Source organism: Pristiophorus japonicus, chromosome 8, assembly GCF_044704955.1.
Source record: "Pristiophorus japonicus isolate sPriJap1 chromosome 8, sPriJap1.hap1, whole genome shotgun sequence".
NCBI classification, from domain to species: Eukaryota; Metazoa; Chordata; class Chondrichthyes; family Pristiophoridae; genus Pristiophorus; species Pristiophorus japonicus.
Window position 1 is genome coordinate 109,944,229 of NC_091984.1, and position 18,022 is coordinate 109,962,250.

The following is an 18,022-nucleotide window of genomic DNA, read 5'->3' on the forward strand; positions in this document are numbered from 1 at the left end:
TTCTCCTTATTCTTTAAATGTTTTGTTTAACGAATTTATCCATTTATTTTCAAGCTGGTTATCATCAACCAGCAAGTTCATATGTCCTAGGAGGATAATTTACAGGTAGCAAGGAATTGTCACAGCTGGGAAATAAAGTATTACAATGGGTTTGAAGTCATGATGATGAATATCCTGAACACACTATTAACAGTAAGATACAGGTTAATAGAAGTGAAGGCAACATGTCTCTGGATCAAGTAGCCATGAGTAACTATTTTGATTTTTACCTCTCCTGAAGTGATGCATCTTGCCGAGATACATTGACAAGAGCGGATAGCCCAATTCTACTTCAGGTAACTAGTCATTCTTTAAGTGTGAACCATCATGGTACGAGTCAGTAGGCCATTCGACCATAGGCAACATTACAAGCCTGATCTTCATCACCTGGCAATCCACAGGCATGTCCTTTTTGACAAGGTCATTGGGATGAACAAGAGACGCCTGATTGTTCAATCTTTTTAAACAAGGGGCCTGGAGGCAAATTGTAGTGCGCCCACCAGCTATCAAACCCAGGGCATAAAATGGTCAGAGACTGGCTCAGTACTACACATGGAGATACATTTATACATTAACACATCAGTGGAGACTGAACTCACATGCTCCATTATTTTCAGAGATTTTATATTTGTTGGGTTTATCAATAAGTTTGAAGTATTCTCCATTTGCCAACTGGATTTAATTTGACTGGAGAATAATGATAAACCCCAAATGGGATTGGTTAATACTCTGTTCACGTTGAGCTACTCTGTACATGCAGGTTAAGATCCAACCTGCTCCTCCAATTCTGGAACCAGTCAACCATACACATGCATAAATTGTAGTGGGGTTGCTTTGCTATGTTTTACATATTGAATCAGGACACCTGTGTGATTAAATCTAATACAACAGTTAGAAAACATGTCATACGGTCATTAAAATGATTTAAGTTTATTACAATAGAATGCGGTACTACTTGTTCTGCTTTAAAAAATGGCAGAGAGGAGAATACGTTAGAGAAATGGCACGTGTCATTTAATCTGCACAAGCTGTTGTTTCATATGGTTCTGTAACACAATGAATTCCTCTAATCACGCTCGGAGGGGTTTTGAAAAATAAACTAGGTTCTCTTCGAATCAATGTTAATTTGTACATAGAAGAGTACAGCACAGAAGGAGGCTATTCGGCCCATCGAGTTTACGCTGGCTCTTTCGAACAGCAATCCAGTTAGTCCCATTCCCCACCCCACTTTCCCACACCCCACCAACCTTGTCCCGTATCCCTGCAATTTTTTCTCCTTCAAGTATTTATCCAATTCCCTTTTGAAAGCTACTATTGAATCTGCATCCACCACCCTATCAGGCAACACATTCCAAATCACAACTACTCATTGCATAAAAAAGTTTTTCCTCATGTCCCCTCTGATTCTTCTGCCAATCACCTTAATTCTGCGCGCTCTTGTTATCGGCCCTGCAGCCATTGGTAAGAGTTTGGGGGAGAAATTGGCCTCCTTTGCGCCTCCCATTAGCCCCTCTGGGGGTGGGTAATGGGGCGCTAAGTGGTTACCGATCGGGTTTAGCAAAATCACCGATGCCTGCGAACATCCCTGGCGGGTTTGCACTGGCGCTAAAACTTATGGCCTCGATCTCACGCGCCCTGGAGATCATGACATCATCCGGAGCGCAGCGCTCCATTATCGCCCCGGATGAAAATTCGCTTCCGCCCCCTGCAGCATCACCGAGCATCAACGACGGCAGCTGCAGGAGGTGTTGTCACCTCGGCTGGCCGTTTGTGGAGCACTAATTAAAGGCAGTGCTGGTGAGGTAAGCCAAAATGTAATAAAATTTAATAATGTCACCAGTGTGCTGTTTTTTGATTTTTTTTTCCAGCCCGCGATTGATCAGCCCTGCACTCCGAATGCTTGGGGCTGCTCTGTGTGTCTTCCCAGCCTTCGCCCACAGTGACCGCAGCATTGGCCCTTCCCTTTAAGGAAGGGTAGGAGCCTGTGAAATTGGCAGCGCTGCACAGAACATTGTGCAGCACTCTGCCACTATTGCCCCTCTCGCTCCCTTTAGCGCTCTAAGGGAAGTGCCAGCGCTTGATTTAGCCCTCTACTTCCCTCTTGGGAGCGCTAATACGGAAGTTCCCATTGGAATCAATTGTGCAGCGCCCGCCGATACTTTTGCGCTCCTGCAAATGTTATTGCCCCAAACGAGGAGCTACACAATTTCTAGCCCTTTATCATTATTTACTCTATCTAAATGCAGGTAGTGCATACTGTTCAAGAATCTTCAAAATAATTTCATTGCAAAATTGCAATGTGTAACAGTTACAATTTATTGGAGAGATAGCACATTCTGCACAAACTATTCTAAGGTCAATGATATCAAATCACCATTGGGAATATTCTATTTATTTCTGTATTTGGCTCCTCCTTGCTTCAGGTTCTGGTTTAAAAAAATCATATTCATAGGTTAGAATTGCACAAGGGATCACTGGCACCAGCTGTTCCAACTCGTGGCATTTGACACTTTCATATTCTGTACACAATACCCAGGAAGCATGATGGATCTTCCACATTCCACTTTGCAACACAATTTCCTACATTCACTTTATTCTGGGAACCAAAAATGAGGTGACGTCAAGCCAAACCAGTATGAAACTAGAATGAAGGAAAGTCGTGCTTTATGATCTAACCCAGAGCAGGAGCTTTTGACACAGAATACAAATATGTTCTGAGCACTTGGTTTTCACAACCATTTTTCAAAATAAGATAGTGTGCGTTGTGTGTACTTAAGACTGTACATTGCGCGATCTTAGCACACCTTTCCTACTGAAATCCATGCCAACGGTATGTAACCTAGTAGTCGATCCAGATCGACTTTCTCTTCGATGGACTGGGTGGCACTGAACTGCGCATGCGCAACTTTTTTTCTTTGGCTGTTTTTTTCACAAAAGCGCTTTACCGGTGATTTTGTGGGTCAGTGGTTACCCATGCATGCGCATTGACTTGAAGAGGAGAGCGAGTAAGAAGGAACAGCAAGCTAGTTGACGGGCAGTTACTTTAAAAACACGCTGCAGAGTTAAAAAATATTCATAACAACGAATAATTCTACAGTTTTAAGAATAAGACATATTTTACAAAGCAAAAATCATAACAACATTATGTAAGTGCAAAAAAAACCCTCAAAGCGCAGGAACATCTAAAGGAACGGGAGGTTGAGAGCGTTAGCCTTCAATGAGACTGAGCTACGTGTGCTTGTCTGTGTGCGTGTGTAGAAGACAACTTTTTTAAAAATTCGTAGCCAATCTTTCCAATTCTTTGTCAAATCACAAACGCCAGAGGTCACCTTGCACACATCAAGGATCACTCTGCGCCAATGCTCTTAGCCAAAAGGCCGAGAGCCACTGCACCGTTCCTGGAAGTACTGCAATACCAGGTTCGTGCCATGGAGGTGGATGGGTCAAGCCCCCCACACACCTCCGTGGAGGTGGATGGGTCAAACCACCCCACCCACCCCCTATTTCCAAAAAGCATAGGAGAACCACCTTCCTGATCCAGGGAGAACCACTTTGGGGTCATGGTTACTCCCCTGTCAGGTCAGTTACGCATGATCTTAGCCAAAAGGCCGAGAAGCGATACGTGTGTAGAAGACAACTGCAATAGCAACCAATCAGCAGTGTACGGGGGGGAGGATCCACAACCCAAGAGCCTCTGACTGACATAGAGATCCGTGCCATGTCTCTGGTTGGAGAGAGCAACCATGCCACCACTGGCATTGGAGCTGACCCACTCACACAGGATAGTAAGTAAAATACAATCTAATCTGTGTTGCGGTCCTCTCATGTCATGTAATGTAACTGTAACTATAATGATGGCCTGATGTAATGTCAGTTTATTGCACTGTAATGTTGGCCTAATGATGTACTGCAATGTTGGGGGCGTGTAACGCAATGCACATAGAAAAATAGAAACGTAGAAAATAGGTGCAGAAACAGGCCATTCGGCCCTTCGAGCCTGCACCACCATTCAATAAGATCATGGCTGATCATTCACCTCAGTACCCCTTTCCTGCTTTCTCTTCATACCCCTTGATCCCTTTAACTGTAAGGGCCATATCTAACTCCCTCTTGAATATATCCAATGAACTGGTATCAACAACTCTCTGCGGTAGAGAATTCCACAGGTTAACAACTCTCTGAGTGAAGAAGTTTCTCCTCATCTCAGTCCTAAATGGCTTATCCCTTATACTTAGATTGTGCCCCCTGGTTCTGGACTTTCCCAGCATTGGGAATATTCTTCCTGCATCTAACCTGTCCAGTCCTGTCAGAATTTTATATGTTTCTATGAGATCCCCTCTCATCCTTCTAAACTCCAGTGAATACAGGCCCAGTCGATCCAGTCTCTCCTCATACGTCAGTTCTGTCATCCCGGGAATCAGTCTGGTGAACCTTCGCTGCACTCCCTCAATAGCAAGAATGTCCTTCCTCAGATTAGGAGACCAAAACTGAACACAATATTCCAGGTGAGGTCTCACCAAGGCCCTGTACAACTGCAGTAAGACCTCCCTGCTCCTTTACTCAAATCCCCTAGCTATGAAGGCCAACATACCATTTACCTTCTTGATAGAGAATTCAAGCTCTGCAGCCCGGCTGCAGTTTTTAAAAAACACAGACCACATTGCATTAAGTCATCAATCAACTTGACATTTTAGGACCTTGGGTAGCGAGCCAATTAAAGGTTAAAACATTATCAATTGAGTCAATAAGGTCAAAGAAGGCGAGTTCTTTTCTGTAAATTGAACCAGGTATAAGTACAGCCATTTTGGCCATGTGGTCTCAGAAGGACAAAGGCCTGGCTCAAAGCCAAGAGCTTGTTGCTGCTGCCAGAATAAAATTGCATTAAAACTGCAACCGGAGTTCGTATTTCATTGGAAATTAAGAGATCTAACACTTCTTCACCGCCTGCTGTACCTGCATGCCAACTTTCAATGACTGATGTACCATGACACCCATGTCTCGTTGCACCTCCCCTTTTTCTAATCTGCCGCCATTCAGATAATATTCTGCCTTCGTGTTTTTGCCCCCAAAGTGGATAACCTCACATTTATCCACATTATACTGCATCTGCCATGCATTTGCCCACTTACCTAACCTGTCTAAGTCACCCTGCAGTCTCTTAGCATCCTCCTCACAACTCACACCGTCACCCAGCTTAGTGTCATCTGCAAACTTGGAGATATTACACTCAATTCCTTCATCTAAATCATTAATGTATATTGTAAAGAGCTGGGATCCCAGCACTGAGCCCTGTGGCACCCCACTAGTCACTGGCTGCCATTCTGAAAAGGACCCATTTATCCCGACTCTCTGCTTCCTGTCTGCCAACCAGTTCTCTATCCACATTACCCCCAATACCATGTGCTTTAATTTTGCACATCAATCTCTTGTGTGGGATCTTGTCAAACGCCTTTTGAAAGTCCAAATACACCACATCCATTGGTTCTCCCTTGTCCACTCTACTAGTTACATCCTCAAAAAACTCCAGAAGACTTGTCAAGCATGATTTCCCCTTCATAAATCCATGCTGACTTGGACCGATCCTTCACCGCTTTCCAAATCCGCTGCTATTTCATCTTTAATAATTGATTCGAACATTTTCCGCACTACTGACGTCAGGCTAACCAGTCTATAATTACGCATTTTCTTTCTCCCTCCTTTTTAAAAAAGTGGTGTTACATTAGCTACCCTCCAGTCCATAGGAACTGATCCAGAGACGACAAACTGTTGGAAAATGGTCACCAATGCATCCACTATTTCTAGGGCCACTTCCTTAAGTATTCGGGGATGCAGACCATCAGGCCACGGGGATTTATCGGCCTTGAATCCCATCAATTTCCCCAACACAATTTCCCGCCTAATAAGAATTTCCTTCAGTTCCTCCTTCTCACTAGACCCTCGGTCCCGTGGTATTTCCGGAAGGTTATTTGTGTCTTCCTTCGTGAAGACAGAACCAAAGTATTTGTTCAATTGGTCTGCCATTTCTTTGTTCCCCATTATAAATTCACCTGATGTATTGTCTATCTGCGATATGTAATGCATTACTGCAGCAGTGGTGGACATTTAAGTAAGACTGCGATAAGTCACTGTACTATGTACTCATGTAACTTTGACCCCTCCCTTGTGTCAAGCATTTTTAAACCTTGTTTTGTACTTCCAGACCCGGATGATTTAGACCACACCGACACAGAGACCATATGACAGACCCACTGCCTCCACCTCTGGTGTCACCCAGCCCTGTCCCGACTTCACCACTGGCAGAGATGAGGAAGAGGAAGAGGAAGAGGAAGAGCCGCTGATCTTGGAGCCAGGAGGTGGGGGTGGAGACGGAGGAGGATACACCAACTCCATGTGGGCCAGTTGGAACATCCTCCACCACGGAATCGCTATTCAGGGGATTCCCCCATGGCTCCTCTGATTCTGCGGGACCAAGTGGTGCGCGCCTTTGCCTCAGCGACGGAGGTTGATGCAGAAAAGGTCGGTTGCTGTAGGCATGTACCAGGATTTGGTGTGTCTGTCACAGGCCAGCGTTGACATAGGTCAAGAGCTGCTCAAGGCCATGACTATGATAACTGCAAACATCGCGGCTCTATCAGAGTGGCAGTCGGAGGATATGTCACGTGTGATCACCGTGATGGAGTGAACCGCCGCGCCGTTGTAGCCATGTGGCAATCGATGGGATCGGGACATGGCATGGAACCCCCTCCCCGGTGCCATGGTAGTCAGGTCGACAGCACTTGAGGATGAAGAGCTGACATCATCTTTCAGCCCTGAAGCCGCGCCTTCCACATCACGAGCTTCTCCTGAGGCCCCATTTATTGCGCCTACAATGTCTGACCCCCAATTACAGCAACAGCACTCGGGGTGCGGTGCTGCATGACAGCTTGATACCACTATGGGGAGGTCCGGGCTCAGGCAATGGGAAAGGGAAGGGCGGGAGTAAGAAAGGGGGGAATATCCCAAGGATGGTGTTAACACGTGGTCAAGGACGAGGTCGAGGTCATGGCCGAGGGCAGTGTAGGGTTTTTGTTGTACTTGTTCATTGAATAATTGAAGTTTGATTTGTAAAAGTTTATTAAAGTTGTAAAAGTTTTGTTAAAGTTGTTATTAAAGTTGTAAAAGTTGTTATTACAGTTGTTAAAGTTGTTAGTTGTTTTATAGTTATATGTTTAACAAAGTTTATAATTGTATATTTTTTATATTTTTACATAAACGTTTGAATTGAATTTAAGCACTCTTGTACAATGTCAAACTTTTGGAGTTACAATCATCAGGGTCCAAAAACACAGCTCTCCACATTCAAGCAAAGTGTTCATTTATGAGCTGCTGATGTAACAATTTTGCAGTGGCATATGCTCCGCATGCCATCCGCTGTGGTGTTGTGGGGTGGTTGGTGCCGTGGGTTCATCTGGAAGCTCCTCGTCATCCTCCTGCCCCTCATTTTCCTCCTCTTCCTCCTCCGTCTCCTGCACTCTCTCCTCAGGTAATCCCGCAGTCCCCTGTGGCATTTCCTGTTGCCACATGATTGCTAAATTATGCAACATGCAGCACAGCACTGTGAACTGAGCAACCTGCTCAGGGTGGTATTGCAGCCTGCCTCCCGCGTGGTCCAAGCATCGAATACGCTGCTTCAGCACTCCAATTGTCTTTTCAATTACATTACGTGAGGCTTTATGGCTCTTATTATATCATTGCACGGTTCTGTGTGAAGGTTCCGCAGGGGGGTCAAGAACCAGGTGCCGAGGCCATACCCTTTGTCCCCCAGCATCCAATATTTAACTTGTAGCTCAGACTTCAACAGGTCAGACATAGTGCTCTCACGCACGATGTGCGCATCATGGATGCTCCCTGGAAAGTTGGCATTCACTGCCATTATGCGCTGTGTATGGTCGCATAAGAGCTGCATGTTGATGGAGTGAAGTCCCTTATGGTTTTTGTACACCTCCGCCTTTTGTAATGGTGCTCACAGGGCAATATGGGTGCAGACAACAGCATTCTGAAGCATGGGGAAGCCGGCAATGCGTGCAAATCCCAAAGCCCTCCCACTCTGTGTCTCCCTGGTCATTAAGAAGTTTATTAATTTCATCCGGCATGCATACAGTGCTTTGGTTACCTGTCGAATGCACCGTTGAGTAGTGTACTGAGAAATAGAGCATTTGTCCTCAGCTGATGCCTGAAAAGAGCCAGATGCATAAAAGGAAAGTGCCACAGTCACCTTCATCTCGACAGAGAGTGCAGTAATGTTGATGGTACTGGGCTGCATGTCTGCCTTAATGAGCTGGCAAATCTCAGTGATGACCTCTATTCGAAAGCGCAGCCTTTGAACGCACTGTCGATCGGTCAGGTTCAAGTATGAATGCTTTTCCCTGAAAATCCTTTGCAGGTAAGGCCTCCTCCTCCTCATCAGCAGTCTGCGACCTCCCCCATTACCCTGATAATCCGCTCAATAAACCTTCTCACATATGATTCCTCCATTAGGCAGGTAGTTAGCAATACAGGCTGAGATAGTACAGGCCACATTCTTTTTAAATCTCCACGATATTTTTCAATGAAAAAAATATAACTAAAATGCCTTCTATCTTAATAAGTTACCCAGTACCAATAAAAATACCTTTTCCACTCTAAATCGCACTGTAAAGTCACAGTACAGCTCAGAAATACAGAGATGTTGCTTTAGCTGAAAGTTCCCGATTTCCAAAATGGCGATTCTGTGCACTCCACCCATTCCTGGCCATTTACCATTGCGTAAAACCACCTTTTCCAGGATGGTATGTCGGCGGTATGCGATGAAAATCGGAATTTTTAGCGGTATGCGGGGGGTCCTGCATGGTGGATGGTTTGCATACTGCTCGGCGGTATGTCAATGATGAATATTCCACCGAGTGGTATGTTGGCGGTATGTAGGTGTTTTTTCACCAAAATTGCATTTTTGGGCGGTAAGCGGGTGGTGCACGGGCGATAGTGGACGGTATGCCGACCAATTTCGGGCCCTAGGAGAGAAGTCAAAACAACAATTAGGAAGACAAAGAGGAACTATGAAATTAAATTATCAAGGAACATAAAAGACATTTCCTTATATAAGGAGATTTACAAGAATGTTGCCTGGACTGGAGAATTTTGGCTATGAGGAAAGACGAGAGATGCTGGGTCTGTTTTCCTTGGAACAGAGGAGGTGAAGGGGAGACCTGATTATGAGGGGCCTGGATAGAGTGGATAGGAAGGACCTGTTTCCCTTGGCAGAGGGGTCAACAACCAGGGGGCATAGATTTAAGAAACTGGGGAGAGATTTAGAGGAGATACGCGAGGAAGTTTCTTCATCCAGAGGATGATGGGGGTCTGGAACTCACTGCCTGAAAGGGTGGTAGAGGCAGAAACCCTCACCATATTTAAAAGATACTTGGATGTGCACTTAAAGTGCCGTAACCAGCAGGGCTACGGACCAAGAGCGGGAAAGTGGGATTAGGTTGGATAGCTCTTGGTCGGCTGGCGCGGACACAATGGGCCGAATGGCCTTGTTCCGTGCTATAAATTTCTATGATTCTATGGGCTAGATTTTGCACTTTTGTGCAGATCGTCCAAAAATGGGTGTTATTTCTGGCATGGGCAGTAAAAATGGGGTTTCAGATCGCCGACTTGTCGTCCACATTCAAAGACCCTAGTCTCCATTTTAAAAATTGGGCATTACGAGCGATCTGAAATGGGCGTTAGCATTAAATCTTTTTGACCTTCTGCCGTAAAGTGTCACCATCCTTTGCAACAGCATGGCAATGCTCATTTTTCGCGATTCAGGAGGTCAGGGTTCATCATTACATGCGCAGAAGAGGAGACAGAGAGGGACTGAAAGCGTGTGTGAAACATAGAAACATAGAAACATAGAAACATAGAAAATAGGTGCAGGAGTAGGCCATTCGGCCCTTCTAGCCTGCACCGCCATTCAATGAGTTCATGGCTGAACATGCAACTTCAGTACCCCATTCCTGCTTTCTCACCATACCCCTTGATTCCCCTAGTAGTAAGGACTCCATCTAACTCCTTTTTGAATATATTTAGTGAATTGGCCTCAACAACTTTCTGTGGTAGAGAATTCCACAGGTTCACCACTCTCTGAGTGAAGAAATTCCTCCTCATCTTGGTCCTAAATGGCTTATCCCTTATCCTTAGACTGTGTTCCCCGGTTCTGGACTTCCCCAACATTGGGAACATTCTTCCTGCATCTAACCTGTCTAACTCCGTCAGAATTTTAAACATTTCTATGAGGTCCCCTCTCATTCTTCTGAACTCCAGTGAATACAAGCCCAGTTGATCCAGTCTTTCTTGATAGGTCAGTCCCGCCATCCCGGGAATCAGTCTGGTGAACCTTCGCTGCACTCCCTCAATAGCAAGAATGTCCTTCCTCAGGTTAGGAGACCAAAACTGTACACAATACTCCAGGTGTGGCCTCACCAAGGCCCTGTACAACTGTAGCAACACCTCCCTGCCCCTGTACTCAAATCCCCTCGCTATGAAGGCCAACGTGCCATTTGCTTTCTTAACCGCCTGCTGTACCTGCATGCCAACCTTCAATGACTGATGTACCATGACACCCAGGTCTCGTTGCACCTCCCCTTTTCCTAATCTGTCACCATTCAGATAATAGTCTGTCTCTCTGTTTTTACCACCAAAGTGGATAACCTCACATTTATCCACATTATACTTCATCTGCCATGCATTTGCCCACTCACCTAACCTATCCAAGTCGCTTTGCAGCCTCATAGCATCCTCCTCGCAGCTCACACTGCCACCCAACTTCGTGTCATCCGCAAATTTGGAGATACTATATTTAATCCCCTCGTCTAAATCATTAATATACAGTGTAAACAGCTGGGGCCCCAGCACAGAACATTGCGGTACCCCACTAGTCACTGCCTGCCATTCTGAAAAGTCCCCATTTACTCCTACTCTTTGCTTCCTGTCTGACAACCAGTTCTCAATCCATGTCAGCACACTACCCCCAATCCCATGTGCTTTAACTTTGCACATTAATCTCTTGTGTGGGACCTTGTCGAAAGCCTTCTGAAAGTCCAAATATACCACATCAACTGGTTCTCCCTTGTCCACTCTACTGGAAACATCCTCAAAAAATTCCAGAAGATTTGTCAAGCATGATTTCCCTTTCACAAATCCATGCTGACTTGAACCTATCATATTACCTCTTTCCAAATGCACTGCTATGACATCCTTAATAATTGATTTCATCATTTTACCCACTACCGATGTCAGGCTGACTGGTCTATAATTCCCTGTTATCTCTCTCCCTCCTTTTTTAAAAAGTGGGGTTACATTGGCTATCCTCCACTCCATAGGAACTGATCCAGAGTCAATGGAATGTTGGAAAATGACTGTCAATGCATCCACTATTTCCAAGGCCACCTCCTTAAGTACTCTGGGATGCAGTCCATCAGGCCCTGGGGATTTATCGGCCTTCAATCCCATCAATTTCCCCAACACAATTTCCCGACTAATAAGGATTTCCCTCAGTTTCTCCTCCTTACTAGACCCTCCGACCCCTTTTATATCCGGAAGGTTGTTTGTGTCCTCCTCAGTGAATACCGAACCAAAGTACTTGTTCAATTGGTCCGCCATTTCTTTGTTCCCCGTTATGACTTCCCCTGATTCTGACTGCAGGGGACCTACGTTTGTCTTTACTAACCTTTTTCTCTTTACATATCCATAGAAACGTTTGCAATCCGTCTTAGTGTTCCCTGCAAGCTTCTTCTCGTACTCCATTTTCCCTGCCCTAATCAAACCCTTTGTCCTCCTCTGCTGAGTTCTAAATTTCTCCCAGTCCCCGGGTTCGCTGCTATTTCTGGCCAATTTGTATGCCACTTCCTTAGCTTTAATACTATCCCTGATTTCCCTTGATAGCCACGGTTGAGCCACATTCCCTTTTTTATTTTTACGCCAGACAGGAATGTACAATTGTTGTAGTTCATCCATGCGGTCTCTAAATGTCTGCCATTGCCCATCCACAGTCAACCCCTTCAATATCATTCGCCAATCTATCCTAGCCAATTCACGCCTCATACCTTCAAAGTTACCCTTCTTTAAGTTCTGGACCATGGTCTCTGAATTAACTGTTTCATTCTCCATCCTAATGCAGAATTCCACCATATTATGGTCACTCTTCCCCAAGGGGTCTCGCACAACGAGATTGCTAATTAATCCTCTCTCATTACACAACACCCAGTCTAAGATGGCCTCCCCCCTAGTTGGTAACTCGACATATTGGTCTAAAAAACCATCCCTTATGCACTCCAGGAAATCCTCCTCCACCGTATTGCTTCCAGTTTGGTTAACCCAATCTATGTGCATATTAAAGTCACCCATTATAACTGCTGCACCTTTATTGCACGCACCCCTAATTTCATGGTTGATGCTCTCCCCAACATCACTACTACTGTTTGGAGGTCTGTACACAACTGCCACTAACGTTTTTTGCGCTTTGGTATTCTGCAGCTCTACCCATATAGATTCCACATCATCCAAGCTAATGTCCTTCCGAACTATTGCCTTAATTTCCTCCTTAACCAGCAATGCTACCCCACCTCCTTTTCCTTTTATTCTATCTTTCCTGAATGTTGAATACCCCTGGATGTTGAGTTCCCAGCCCTGATCATCCTGGAGCCACGTCTCCGTAATCCCAATCACATCATATTTGTTAACATCTATTTGCACAGTTAATTCATCCACCTTATTGCGGATACTCCTTGCATTAAGACACAAAGCCTTCAGGCTTGTTTTTTTTAACACCCTTTGTCCTTTTAGAATTTTGCTGTACAGTGGCTCTTTTTGTTCTTTGCCTTGGGTTTCTCTGCCCTCCACTTTTCCTCATCTCCTTTCTGTCTTTTGCTTTTGCCTCCTTTTTGTTTCCCTCTGTCTCCCTGCATTTGTTCCCATCCCCCTGCCATATTAGTTTAAATCCTCCCCAACAGCACTAGCAAACACTCCCCCTAGGACATTGGTTCCGGTCCTGCCCAGCTGCAGACCATCCGGTTTGTACTGGTACCACCTCTCCCAGAACCGGTTCCAATGCCCCAGGAATTTGAATCCCTCCCTGCTGCACCACTGCTCAAGCCACGTATTCATCTGCGCTATCTTGCGATTCCTACTCTGACTATCACGTGGCACTGGTAGCAATCCTGAGATTACTACTTTTGAGGTCCTACTTTTTAATTTAGCTCCTAGCTCCTTAAATTCGTTTCGTAGGACCTCATCCCTTTTTTTACCTATGTCGTTGGTACCAATGTGCACCACGACAACTGGCTGATCTCCCTCCCTTTTTAGAATGTCCTGCACCCGCTCCGAGACATCCTTGACCCTTGCACCAGGGAGGCAACATACCATCCTGGAGTCTCGGTTGCGGCCGCAGAAACGCCTATCTATTCCCTTTACAATTGAATCCCCTATCACTATCGCTCTCCCACTCTTTTTCCTGCCCTCCTGTGCAACAGAGCCAGCCATGGTGCCATGAACTTGGCTGCTGCTGCCCTCCCCTGATGAGTCATCCCCCTCAACAGTACCCAAAGCAGTATATCTGTTTTGCAGGGGGATGACCACAGGGGACTCCTGCACTACCTTCCTTGTACTACTCTTCCTGCTGGTCTTCCATTCCCTAGCTGGCTGTGGACCCTTCTCCTGCGGTAAGACCAACTCGCTACACGTGATACTCACGTCATTCTCAGCATCGTGGATGCTCCAGAGTGAATCCACCCGCAGCTCCAACTCCGCAACGCGGACCGTCAGGACCTTGAGGTGGATACACTTCCTGCAGATATAGTCGTCAGGGACACTGGTGTCATCCCTGAGTTCCCACATGGTACAGGAGGAGCATAACACCCGACCGAGCTCTCCTACCATGACTTAACCCTTAGATACACTTAAATTGGCAACAACAATGTTCAAAGTTACTCACTGTTATAGAAGAGAAAAAAGAAAAGAGAAAAACTACTCACCAATCACCAGCCAATCACTTACCCTCTTGGCTGTGACGTTATCTTTTGATTTCTTTCTACTTCTTTTTTGCCTTCTCTCCCCGCTGTAGCTGCACAGGTACGTCTCTCGGACTGCTGCCGCTGAGCCTTTATAGGCCTCACCAACCACGCACTCCCGCCTCTCGGACTGCCGCCGCCTCTCGCTGCCGCCGAGCCTTTATAGGCCTCACCAACCACGCACTCCCGCCTCTCGGACTGCCGCCGCCTCTCGCTGCCGCTGAGCCTTTATAGACCTCACCAACCACGCACTGCCGCCGCCTCTCGCTGCCGCTGAGCCTTTATCGGCCTCACCAACCACGCACTCCCGCCTGTTGGGTGTGGGGTGTGCTTGTTTGGCTGTTGTGGGAAGCATGAAGGAGATTCACCAGCGGCAAAAAGCCTACTAAGCACCAAGAATGTAGTTGGCACCGAGTTTTTGTCCAACAAATAATAGATAACATGGAAGGGATAGTGGAGGCCCTGGAGCTGGTAGCCAGGAACACTGGTGGCAGAGGGCTCCCAGTGGTCCTGGAGCGCGGCACTGCACCCCAAGGTGCCTCACCTCCATTGTAAATGACACACGAGAGCCAGGAGGAACATCTTGCTTCTGGCTCGAAGCACGTTCCCGCCTCGGGACTGTCCTCTCCCGTATCCATCCAAGCAGCGGTTCTGCCGTCATCCCCCCCAATGAAGGCTGAAGAACTCCTTGGCCAGGCGGCTTGGAGTCAGGAGGGGAAGGAGAAGGGATAGAGGTGGGGAGGAGAAGCCGGGGGTGGAGGGGTGAGGGGAAGGAAAGTGAGGTGCATGGCCGCAGGTGTTGTCTGGGGCATATTTTTAGGCTGCTGCTGATATTTTGGTGGGAGGGTCAGGGCAAAGGGCAAGGAGGCTACTTTGTTGGTTTGCATTTGTGTTCTGTTTTGCGGGAAATGGGAACCATTGTAATGATGTAAATGTGATAAATTTGTTGTGGGCTGGGACGGGGATGGGGTGGGGTGGTTTTTACAGAAATACTTATGATTTCAGACAAATGGTCGGATTATTAAATGATTTTTAATGAACATAACCTTGTTGCGCATTGGCTCAGATAGCTGGACCGTTACACACTGGTGATTCCTTAACATGAAAGGGTATAAATACACTTAACTTGAATCAACTTAAACTTTAACTGTCACCAAGGTAATGCACACCATTGATGTATGACCTGCACACCCAGCAGTTTTGCAGCTTTGTAAATATCACCAACATTCTTTCAAGCAAAGCGCTCATTTATGAGCTCCTGACGTAAGAGTCTTGCAGCTATGATGCCACCACGGGCCCTTTCCTGCGGTATAGAGGGGAGCGGGAGCATGGTTTCAGCGTCAGCCTGATTGTCTGGCCCGATGTCAGCGTCCACCTCCTCATCCTCCTCTTCCTCTCGCTCCTGAGGTGGACTGTCACACCCTTCTGGCAATTCTTGTCCCCTCCTGATAGCCAAGTTGTGTAGCATGCAGCACACCACCACTATTTGAGCTACCTGCTCAGGGTGGTATTGGAGCTCGCCTCCTGAGTGGTCCTGGCACCTAAAACGCTGCTTAAGCACACCAATGGTTTTCTCGATGATATTGCAAGTAGATCTGTGGCTCTCGTCATATCGCCTCCCGGCTTTGGTGTGGGTGTCACACAGGGGGGTCAGCAGCCAGCTGGCGAGGCCATATCCTTTGTCACCAAGCATCCAGCATTGACCTTGTGGCTGATTGGTAAACATGTCAGATACAGTGCTCTCACGCAGGATGTGAGCATCATTGATGCTGCCTGGAAATTGAGCATTCACTGCCATAATAATTTACTGGTGGTCGACAATGAGTTGCACATTCAGGGAGTGGAATCCCTTGTGGTTCCTGAAAACCTCTGCATCCTGAAAAGTTGCCCGCATCGCGATGTGCGTACAGTCTATTGCTCCCTGCACCTTGGGGAAGTTAGCAATTCAGTAGAATCCTAGAGCTCTCTCAGTCTGAGCCTCCCTGGTCATAGGGAAGCTGACAAAGTACATCCTGCGTGCATACAGGGCTTCAGTGACCTGTCTAATGCAGCAATGTGTGTCATGCTGAGATATAGCACAAATGTCGCCAGCTGAGGCCTGAAAGACCCGTCGCGTAGAACGACAGTGCCGCAGTGACCTTGATATCGATGGAGAGTGCAGTCCTGTTGGTGCTGGTACGCTGCAGATCTATCCCCTGATGAGCTGGCATATCTCACAGATAACCTCTTTGTGGAAGTGCAATCTCCGAAGGCAGGTGGTGTCGCACAAGTTGAAGTAAGATTGCTGCTCCCTGTAAGTGCGGGGGGTGTAACGTCTGGTCCTCCTCATCAGTCTGGCACATCTTACATTGGGCACATGATGCTGTCAAATGTACCTTCTGCCATCTCTAGTCTGCAGCATGTGTGTGTTCGTCAAGAGAGGGTGAGAAATGACAGGCCCCAACAGCTATCTGTTTTATACCGATTGTTCACAAAGAATGAATGTTCCCAATAAGACACCAGTAAATTATAATCGTCCACAATATGAGAAGATGTTTGTTCACATGTTCACACAACCTCAAAACACCTCCAGAGTAAATCCAAACTCCCCCGAGGTTGAAGCAGAGCAGCCTTTTCAATGATGTGACCTGCAATTTACAATATGGCGTTCATAACGCTGTGAGTAGTTCCAGTCAGTTCAACATTTTCACAGCAGTTTTTTCGTCGAGCAATATTGTTGGCGAGATGTGCCGAAAGTAAAGATGGGCGACATACTGGGCGTTAGTTTCGGCAAATGCAATCTTTATGACAAAAAACAGTGGGTGGTCGGTATTATTAGATCTCGGCGTTACTTATGTGCCGAAAGTAACGTTGGGCATAATCATCAGAATTGGTTCGCCCATTCTGATGATTATGCCCAAAAAAAGTGAGCGGACGGTATTATTTTTTTCTCGGCGTTACGCACATGCCGAAAGTAACACTCGGCGATAAGTGACCAACAAATGGGCGTCAGTTTCCATTTTGTGCCTAAATGGACCTTACTTCAGCATTAAATGGACGTTAAATGGGTGGTATGCATGCAAAAATAATGGAGAATCTAGCCCAATGATTCTATGAAAATAGTAAAATATTTTACAGGCCCATCAATAAAAAAAAGGAAGGTTGGGATGAGTAGGGCCATTGAGGGATAGAGAGGATAATATCACAGGTAAGGTTAGAGTGACGGCAGAAATAGTAAATAATTATTTTGCTTCAGTATTTACCAGGGAGTTAGAACAGGTGACATGACATTGGATGATGAGATTAGTAATAAGGGGCCCAAGTTTCGAGCCGCGCCTAGAACGGCGCAGTCCCGACCTGGACGCCCGTTTTTTGCGCCACAAAGTGCGCCTAAAAAAACCCTCCAGATTCTCCACCTCCCTGCAGGTCCTCTGGCCCTCGGCGCAGCGCAGCAAGAGCTGTAGGGGGCGGAGCCAGGTCCCTGTGCCGAAAACAGTGCCAGGACCTCTGCACATGCGTTACAGTGGACGCGCATGTTCAGTAGCTCCAGGCGCCCAAAACTGTGTGGGAGGGGCCGAAGCACGCAGCCCCTAGCCCTGGCCGAATGGCCTCACTGGGGCTGCGTGAATAAGGCTCCTCCCACGGCCAGCTCCTGCTTCCTCCCGACCCGACTCGACTCCCGCTTCCCGCCTCCGGACCGGACCCGACACCCGCTCCCCCCCCCCGACCCCGGACCAGACCCGACACCCGCTCCCCGAACCGGACCCGACACCCGCTCACCCCCCCGACCCCGGACCGGACCCGACACCCGCTCCCCACCCCCCCCCCCGGCCCCCGGACCGGACCCGACACCCGCTCCCCCCCCCGACCCCGGACCGGACCCGACACCCGCTCCCCGAACCGGACCCGACACCCGCTCCCCCCCCCGGCCCCCGGAC

The 18,022-nt window shown here is 47.1% G+C and overlaps 1 pseudogene; it reads right to left on the bottom strand.

The window, feature by feature from the left end:
• Positions 1-3,421: 3,421 nt before the first annotated feature.
• Positions 3,422-3,659, bottom strand: LOC139269962 (U2 spliceosomal RNA; annotated as a pseudogene).
• Between the last annotated feature and the right edge of the window lie 14,363 nt (positions 3,660-18,022).